Source organism: Diospyros lotus, chromosome 3 (assembly GCF_014633365.1).
Source record: "Diospyros lotus cultivar Yz01 chromosome 3, ASM1463336v1, whole genome shotgun sequence".
NCBI lineage: Eukaryota > Viridiplantae > Streptophyta > Magnoliopsida > Ericales > Ebenaceae > Diospyros > Diospyros lotus.
In genome coordinates this window covers 27,614,466-27,624,934 of record NC_068340.1, presented here as the reverse complement: position 1 = coordinate 27,624,934, position 10,469 = coordinate 27,614,466, and positions in this window count along the sequence as shown.

Genomic DNA, 10,469 nt, shown 5'->3' with positions numbered 1-10,469 from the left:
TACCTCTAAACCATGCATTTGTCGAGGTGTGCAATTAATTGGAAATTACATAATTTAAAAATATAATAAAAATAACAAAAAGTTTATGAATGTAATTGACTCGAAATTACATAATTCATGAATGTAATTAAAATAAAAAAAAATTGAGTGTCTAATTGAAAAAAACATACAATTAGATGAGCCAAAATATGTATTTGGCCAACCTAATTCAACAAATCAAAACACAATCTAGGGTTCTTACCGATTTCAGAAACAACTTAACAAGCCTTAATCTAGTAAAAATATTTAAAATTAATATAATAAACCAACCACAACAATCGACTAGTTCAAGCATTAATTATCAATTTGACTCCAACGATCACAAGTCTTTGCCAACACATCAGGACATGTAAAGTCGTATTATATACAAATATGCACATTGATGAGAATGAATTGTGAAAGTTCACGAATTAATGATCGTCATTTGATAAGCCTTTAGTGCTTTCAGAAATAGATAGAAATAAGGGAATTGTTGTAAAAATTGAAAAGAACTTTAATGAAGAAATATGCAAACGAGTTATAGAGGGCACAATTGAACACGATTTGATTCATCAGAGTCGAAGCTTGCCTTGTCTGAGTTTTTTACTTTAATTTTTTTAATATATTCCAATAAAATTTGACTAATAGATATTTTTAATAGTCCCAAATAATGTATATTTTTGTTTCTTCTCTTATATGAATGTATATGAATATAGGGTTACATGTATTTATATAACGGGATTCTATTCTAATAAAGAAATTAATATATATATATATGCTAAATATACACAAATTATTACTATGAAAGAATATATAGTTGCCTAAACTATGGGATTCTATTCTAATAAATGAAATAATATACATGATGAAAATGGACAAATTATAGGAAAATATATTGCATTTATTAACAGTCTCTGTAAAGCCACAATTGTTGAATTTAAAATGAAAAGAGTAAGTTTTAGTAATTGTCCATTAATTACAACAACTTGTATTGTTTTGGGTTTTAAAAAGATTAAATGAGTTTTTTTTATTATTTTAAAAAATGTTCTAAGACTCTTTAGCTAAACACCCAATTTTAAAAAATTCAAAAAATAAAATTAAAGGTTTGATATTTACTCAGTATTGTTAAAATATAAAATAATTTTTTTTTAAATGAACACACAAAATAAAAACAAAAAGATATTATTATCTTGGAGACTGCCTAAATTTAAAAAACCTCAAAACATACAATCTCGGGGTGGCTTCTAGAACCCAACATAAGTAAATTTAATGCGTGTTTGTAAATTATAGAATTGATAATTATGATTGTGATTAAGTTTTCAAATTTAATTGTGATTAAAATGTTGTTAAGTTCGATTTTGATTGAAATTTATTTTATCTGAAAGAAAAATATTAGAATATAATTTATTGTGTACATCCATAAATAAATTTAGATCTATAAATAGGTATTCAGGTTATTAGAATTAATGTGACAATATCACTTTTGTTATAATAATATTTGTTTAGTGATAATTTATTTTTGTGTTCATAATTTTTCACGTACTATGTTCGTGTGTGTGATTGATATTTTAATTATGATTGGTTTTCGATCTAATTTCGTAACAATTGAGTATTTATTACAACTCTGGTATGATTGTTAAGTATAATATTGTTTAGTGAAAAAAATATTATTTACCTGTCTATTCGATAACAAATTTATACAAAATGTTTTATGTCACACAAAAATAAATGAATTGTTTTTTATAAGCATCTGCAAATTTTAAATCTATTATTAAGTATAATCAAATACATACATATATATATATATTGATACGCCATAGTGCAAAAAAATAAAACCAAAGGAGAAAATTGATTAAATCAATTGATCAACCCCAACAGACAAAACAAAAAAAAAGGCATACAAAATTATTGGAACCCAATCAACCCCAAAGTTATCTTGCATGGAAACGAGAAACGTTTCTGATAGGAAACGAAAACGTGGAAATATATATTTTTCTAAAAAAATAAGCATAAATAGGGTCCGAAATGGGAATAAGAAACGTTTTCAAAACGTTTCGAAAATGGAGAAACGGCACCTATGAGGTGTTTCCGTGCAACATAGCCCCAAAGGACCGTAGTTGAAGGCACGGCTCGCCGCCTTAGCTCGTGATCCTTTTGTCCAATAAAGTCAAAAGGAAATTCGATGTACCGTCAAAATATTTTCCGGAATATAAGAAGGGTCCCACACAACACGTGAATTTAATAATTTTAATAATTATTTAAAAAAAATAAAAAATCATTCATAAGAAATTTCATTTCAAAAAATGGGCGAGATAAACATAATTTATATAAGATAAAAGCTATTTATAACAATTCTAATCCTAGCTAGACTATGAATAATTAAGATATGTGTCATCTATAAGAATTATAATTATGATTTATTTTGAATTATTTAATATTGCTCTATAAATAGGTAGATACATATTTCAAAAAAATTACATCTTTGATACTAAAATAAATATTATTTTTTGCCATTTTATTACTTTCATTATTTAACTTAAATATCAAAATATTTGTACGGAACCCTCATGCGCCCTCTAACTATTTTCTTCTTTGCAAATTTAAATGACTTGACCACTGCACTTTTCAATGAAATGACAACATATATATATATATATACATGTGTGTGTGTGAAGATTCTACAAACTCTACATTAAAATATTCAATAATTTTATGCTATAAATGTTAAGTTGTTAATTATACACTCTACTCTAGCCTTTGTTTAAATTGATCGTGATAAATGGTAATATGTACCATAATCAAATGCATAATCCTAATAATTTTGAATTGATTATGATTATGTTTTATCAATTGTGATGTGAATGCGTAAAAGATTATAATGAAATATCCAAAACCTTCAAGACGGTTATTTGAATGTGTCCCAATTTGCAGAAATTTATTCAATTTATATATAAATCAAAAGGGGAGCATTTAAAAAGAAAAAAAAAAAAGACAAGGACACGAGTCAACTCAGACGGGTGCCACCTTTCCATGATGAGCGGCTTTTTGCCGTTTAGTGATTTTACTTTTGGGTGCATCTATGTGAATAAGTGAAATGCGTGCCAAATACAACAACATTGTAAATTGAGAAGTTGGCGGAAAAAACTTAATCTTCTTGTTGATTGCATAATGGCCACCTTGCTTATAATATATTACCTCTAAATTCTTAAAATATATTTTTCCTAATAAATACATCTATTGAGCGATTGTTGTTCATTTTTTCTTTTGCCCTTTAGATTTTAACGTTTCAATTAGGGTGTGTTTGATTGTACATTTTTTTCATAGAAAATGATCAGTTTCTACCCAAATTCTAGCTTTTGTAGTGTTTGATTAACCAATTTTTCCATGAAAAATATTTTCTTACTTTGGCTTATGTGACCCTCTTTTCTCACTTTTATTGGAATTCATTTTTCCATGGAGGGCTGGAATAGATTTTCCAGGCAAGGAGATGGAGCGATCTGGCAAAGGCAAATGAGAAGAATAATGGCCAAACGAAAAGGCGAGAGAGAGAGAGGGCAATCGAACGAGAGGCAGCGGCTGAGGGGACAACGACGATGGCGACAGAGGGAAGATCAAGAAGAAAAAAAAGAAAAGAATATGGCATCATCTCAGATAATCGATCAGTTGAAGGTGGAGCTTCCAGTGGAGCAGGGCGCATCTTTGGTTCTCACGGGTGACGTCAAGACCAATCCTTGTCGACGTCGTGAATGGCTTATGCACCGTCAGTGCTAGCAATTTGGTAAAGTACATAGAGGGTTCGTCTATCTTTGTACCAATCTTCTCTGCCTCTGATTTTTCCTGTTTGTTATTCATGGGAATCAATTTCAATTCCAATTGGCTTTATTGTTTACTGTATTCGAGGGTTGCATGGATGCTTTTCATTTCCCTCTGCATTTGATTGCTGGGAAAATGAATGAAGATATTCGAGAGAACATATAGTTGAATGTTTCAGATGCTGAGAACTTCCATTGACCTAGGAGGAGGCAGCAACATGAATTTGGTATATTTGTGTATGTATATTTGTGAATGTTTCAGATGCTTTTCTTCAACTAATCTTGGATGAACGGCAGAATGAATATTTGTGTATGTATTTTTGTGTATAAATGACAGAATGAATTTGGTTGAAGGAGGCAGCAGTAGCTCCTTCAACCTGAAGTTGCGTGTATGTGTATTTGTGTATATATATTTGGTTTTTTGAATATTTTGTGTAATATATTTGATTTATTTTTAGGTAATTTCTAAGTAGAAAATTAAGCTAATCAAATGCCTTCAATTGTTATTTTTCCTAAAATTTAATTCTAGGTAATTTAATTTCATAAAATTCATTTTCTTTCTACCCAAATTTCACCCTTGTAATCAAACGCACCCTTAGAATTTCTTTCCCGTGGTTTGTGATATGGGTAGATATAAATAAATATATTTGGACTAAAGTGATAGTCTCAATTTTTTTTTCCTTAAACAGTTTGGGTCTAGTTCAAAAATAATTAACTTTATTGATACTGATTTAACTTTAAAATAAATTATTGAATTTGATAACTACAACTCAACCAATACTCAAGCAGAAGGGATTCTTAAAATTTTATCTTAAACCTATAATCTCTTTCATTTGTTAATTATTGCATTATATAATTTGAATTTTAAATTACTTTTGTTCAATGGATTTGTATCTATTTCAATACTACTAATTTTATAAATATTCATGTTGTTGCTCAATTACAATAATAAATTTATAAATGAAAAATTACCTTAGAATGATTTACGTGTGGATTATCCGAACGATAGGTGACCATCGGGAGCAATGGATGACTCTCTTAGGGTGGAGTGACAGTGATGGATGACTCTCTTGAGAGTAGCAATAGCGATGGATGAGTCTCTCTAGGTTGAAAGCGATGGATGAGTTCATTAGGTAGGTTGAGAGCGATGGATAACTTATCCAAAAAGAAGATCAGTTAGGGGCGTGAGTGAGGATCCCTGCACAGACCCTCTAATACCTAAGTTAGCCTCTTGAAAGTATAAAGTAATCGAATACAAAAAGAAAATGTGAACATGAGATATTTCATACCGAATGGGGAATAAAGACTCCTTTATTTACAGCAATGGAAGAGGCAACCAGGTGTCGAGTGACTCGATTTCTTCGACGAGTAACTCAAATATGGTTTTGATCGGGTCTTGCGAGAGTGACGTCACTTGGGGATGCAAGCTGCGCCATTCCCTGGTTTGTCGGATTACTTGCAAAATGATGAATATGACATTTCTTCTTGTAGGACAATGATTATTGCGCCACTCGAACGTCAGGCGAAGCAACATAAGTTATTTAAGAGGCCACTGATATTATGCTTCCTTGATGTATGGCTAATCACGAGACAATGGTCTTATGCTTTCTCATTGTCAGGCTACCTATAGGGCAATGAGATTTGTTTGCCTCCTTGTTGTCGGGCTATGAGCTAGACAATGAGCATTTTTTGTTATAATGTCGAGGCTCCATAATTCCGCGTGCGCATATTTGTTGGTATTGTGGGCGTAATGTTTACGTTTACAATATATTTTGTTTTCGCAGTTCAACATAATGCCTACGTTCGCGATTTAGAAAGAACAATCATATTTTGTTCTTGCAATTCGGTGTGACGTTTACGTCCGCAATTAAATGGCATCATTATTTTGTTTTTGCGGTTCGACATAATACCTACGTTCGTGATTAGAAAAAATATCCATTGGCGGGTTACATGCAAGACAATGTCTTATTTTTCCCCTATTGATGGGCTACGTGTGAGACAATGGACTTGTTATCTTCCTTGTTGCCAGGGTATGAGCAGAGTAATGGGCATTTAGCTTTCACCTTCTTATTGGGCTATGTGCGGGGCAACAGGCTTTTATTTTTTTCTTATTGCCAAGCTATGCGTGGGGCAACGAGCTTGTTGTCTTACTCTTTGCCGGGCTGTTAACGAGATAGCGAGTCTTTAGTTTTTACTTCATTGCCGGGCCATGTGCAGGACAACGAGATTTTTGAAGATAACTTTTGATTAATCTTTCATTTCATCCGAAAAATGAAGACATTATAATGGACACAATAAAGATAATGTATTGCATGAGAAAGTACAAGCATTTCTTTTTGATGTGGTTCAGCCAAATGCACCTACGTTCACAGATTTGCCTTGGGTTCATATTATTAATAATTGTTAAGTATGCAATTCATACAAGGGGGACAATACAACTTGGGGTTTCACCACCCGAAATAATATGTATAGCTTGGTGTGTCAGTTTGTTATTCAGAGGTGAATTATGTCTGTAGTTGCTCCTTATCTCTTTTTGTCTCTATTATGTCTCTCATGTCCTTCAGATATCTCTTCCCTCCTTCATGGCTCCTTGTCGTTCTCCCATTCTTTTTGTGTATATCTTCATAGGTGTCCTTCCCAAATAAGCATCTCAATTTGATTTTTCAATTCCTAGCATTGATTAGTGGAATGGCCATGAGTTCTATGGTATCGACAATACTCATCATGATTCTTCCTATAGGTTGATCCACCATTTTCGAAAGTTTGATAAAGCTCGATCCTTCTATGACTACTAATATGGCAGACCGAGGTTGGGTGAGCCGAGTGTAATGATTGAATTAGGGCTTGGCATCTTCCAACCTTTCGGGTACTCTCTAGTTGTCGATTACGGTCTTATCTTACATACCGTTCTTTGCTTTTTCGCTCTCTATCCTTATCTATTGTCACAACCTTTATTATTTCCGTATGGTGTATGTATTTATTTGCACTGACAAACAAGTTTGTTAGGACTTTTGGGGGGTCTAGAGACAAGGATTCTTGGAAAGAAGTTAGTCGCATCCCTTGGAACATAGCAGACACTGCTATTTCAATCGGTAGATTATTAATCTCAAGCGTGGCATTTCAGAACATGTCCACATAATAACGTATGGTCTCTTTGCTCCTATGTTGAATGTTAAGGAGATATGTTGTGTTTTTCTTACTCTGGCTATTAATAATGAACCCTTTAATGAATTCTACCTTTAGTTTCCCAAATGAGGAAATGGATGCTTTGGATAAACCATTAAACCAAACCCGAGCATGTCCAACTAGGGTTAATGGGAAGGCCTTACACATTATCTTATCATTCCATCCATGGAGTATCATCAAATACTCATAATTCTGAACGTGATCATAAGAATCCTCCTTACCTAAGTAAGGGGTTATTTGGGGCATCTTAAACTTCCTAGGCAAGGGTTTTTCTATTATATTAGCCACAAATGGCAGTCTCCATCGGAATTACTCCTCTATAACTAGTAATAACTTATTTTGTTGCAACACTCATTCAAACATTTTCTTCGTGTTCGCTGCCTCCTAAGCACTAAAGGTAGTAGGGTTTTGGTCAGGCTCATTGTTCCACCTTGTTACAGGTTTAGGAGAATGCCGACCTCTTTCCATGGGGTGGCCAGTATTTTGGAGTATTTCCTCCTTTGAGGGCTTCGCTTATCTACCCTTTGACGATCAGTCCTTTATTGATTTTCCTGATGGAGAGAAGCTTGGGTATAAGTCCCTCTCATAGAAGACTGTAACACCCCGCCTTGCCAGGTGTGTCACTATAAGGGTATTTTCGGGAATCTTTTTTTTTTTTTCCAAGTTCATCACGCGCGGTGATTTCAAGAACAATCTTCACGTGCAGATAACGAATCCCGAGAACCTCAGTCTTGCCCGTTTAACTAACAAGATTAATAATCTTAACAACTAAACGAGATATATTATAATGCAGCGGATACATTAACATCAAAATATTGTGGCCTACCACGAATTCATACAAGGTGTTTTTACACTGAAACACTTATTACAAAACTACCAAATGATAACAATATTATCATACTACCGTTCATACTCAACCAAAATACATACTAAAGCTTCCAAAATGATACAATGACTAGCAAGCTAAACATCGTTGGTCTCAACTGGCCACGTCCTCGCCCTCGCAGCAGTCCCTGGCTGGAACGTTTGAATGTTCCAACGGCATAACCCAGATTAGATGATAAAACATCTAAGTGATGACATGAAACAGTATATTGAATGCATGAAAGACACACGAGCATGGCATATACAGATACAACAACATGCACGTCTAACTTGAGAAATCTCCCTGACATACTCAACCTCCTGTGGAAAATCCATTCCACACACCGTTAGGGTTGACCTTGCCGCGACATACTTAACCCTCGAGTGCCCTACCGTGTCACTTGTTCACCTAGATTAACCTTGTTCCATTCTCAAGAAGACCTCACCCCTTCCCCTAAGGACATAACAACGGCACGGAAACCAATGCCCCGATGATATGAAAATCACACGCCATGCACCGACTCTTTTGCAAGTAAAAACAGTTTATGCAATATACCACATGTTCAATATGCATTCAATACCAAAATTACATAAGTAAAACGCATAAGCATAACATCTCGAGTTCTGGAGGGTACAACCACCCACTCGAACTGGTTCAATCATGTGTATCCTAAGCTCAGAAGGATAAAATCGCTCACCTGAACCCATTACACATATCCAACATACTTTCAAAATAAGGTAAGAATAGGATCAAACCACTCACCTCGAACGAAACTCATAACACCTCGAATCTTGTGTCCAATCTCGATTTTTGTGCAACTCCTCAAGTCTTTTGACCAAACCACCTCCTTACACGCCCTCACGCACTGCTCAAGTGCTCTGTGCGTGTGATGTTTCGTGTATGCTTAAAAATCCCTCTATCCACTAAACCTGAAGCACTCTTGTCTAGTATGAATTTATCACAATTTCGAATGAGAAACCTTTGGCCATGAACCCCTATTTATAGGTTTTGAAAACTTAGCCACCAAGAAACACATATTCTGCAATCATTTCAAATCTTTTAAGATTTTCTGCAATCATTGTAAATCTTCCAAGATATTATATAATCATTACCAAATCTTCTAAGATATTCTGCCATCATTCTAAATCTTCTAAGATTTTATATAATTATTTCCAAATCTTCTAAGATTTTATGCAATCATTGATATTTGAATCAAATCTTTATCCAAATCAAAGCATATCCAACAAAATCTTATCCACTCAAATCTTATCGAAATCTTATCCTTAAAGTCATCATGAGGTTTCATCTTTAGAGATCATGAGCCTTCATCTTATCTCTAACGTCATCATAAGACTTCATCTTATCTCTAACGTTATCATGAGACTTCTTCCTTATTTCTAAAGTCATTTATGAGGCTTTTCCTGAATCTCCCAAATGCCCATAGTAAAAAGGTTTCAAGAATTACACTTTGGCCCGAGCTTTTAAGTAATTGCACTTAGACCTTTTTTAACATAGTCCCTGGGCTAATTTTTAATTTCATTTTAGTCCTCGAAGAATGGATTAATTACACTAATACCCCTAATTTTTAGGTAAATTATACTTTTACTCGAACCTAAAAAATTATGATTTTTCTCCTGGCTCAGAAATTGAACTTTTGTCTCCAAATATCCACAATCCCTTAAAATATCCTATTTCCCCAAGTATCTAAGTCTAAAAATCTCGAGCATTACATCTCTTACAATCATTCGATTTTCTCAACCTGGTAGATAACTGTACCGGAAATTGTTCCGATCCAACTTCTTTTGATGCCTAAAATCATAACTTGTATTACTCATCATTACTATATAATTTTCCTTAAAAATCTAGGGTCTAGGGTACTTCCTCTGGTCATTTCGGTCACTTAAGACTGCGATAGTGTGTCCTATAGCCTTATTCTTTTGATAATTCCTTTTATACCATTCATAAAATACCATTTATAGCCTCAAGAGATTCCTGGTTATTACATTCTCCCCCCTTAATAAATTTCTCCTCGAAATTTGGCCCGTGATAATTGAATCACTGCTATTGCTAATGACTCCCAATTAAAATGTCATAAGTATCATTCCTAACTCACATTTCTATATGGTCCAACCTTACCAGACATGTTTCTTATTCTCCAGAATATCTTGTTGTAGCTCTATACCAGTGGCTACATGAATCCTAAAATAATTTATAAAACCTAATACCACTTCTAATCGTGTCCTCAAATCTCATTTTATTTGACTTCTAATTCTCCCAATCCACTCTTATGCTAGTGCATATGTTATAATCATACAGAAATTGATAACATTGAACTAATTCGGCTGCCATGATCACACAGAAATTGATAACATTGAATTAACTCGGCGTACCTTTCTACATTATCAGTATCTCGATTGCACATTAACTTTAGAGATAATTTCTTAGCCTCTTGCGGCTGGTCACGCAAATCATCAATGTAGGTCTATCAAGAACACAATTTCTCTTATGACAACCTAACATCCTGACATGTTACTATTCCTTTTCAAAATACTATCCATCAATCATGACCCAAATTGTCCCAACACATT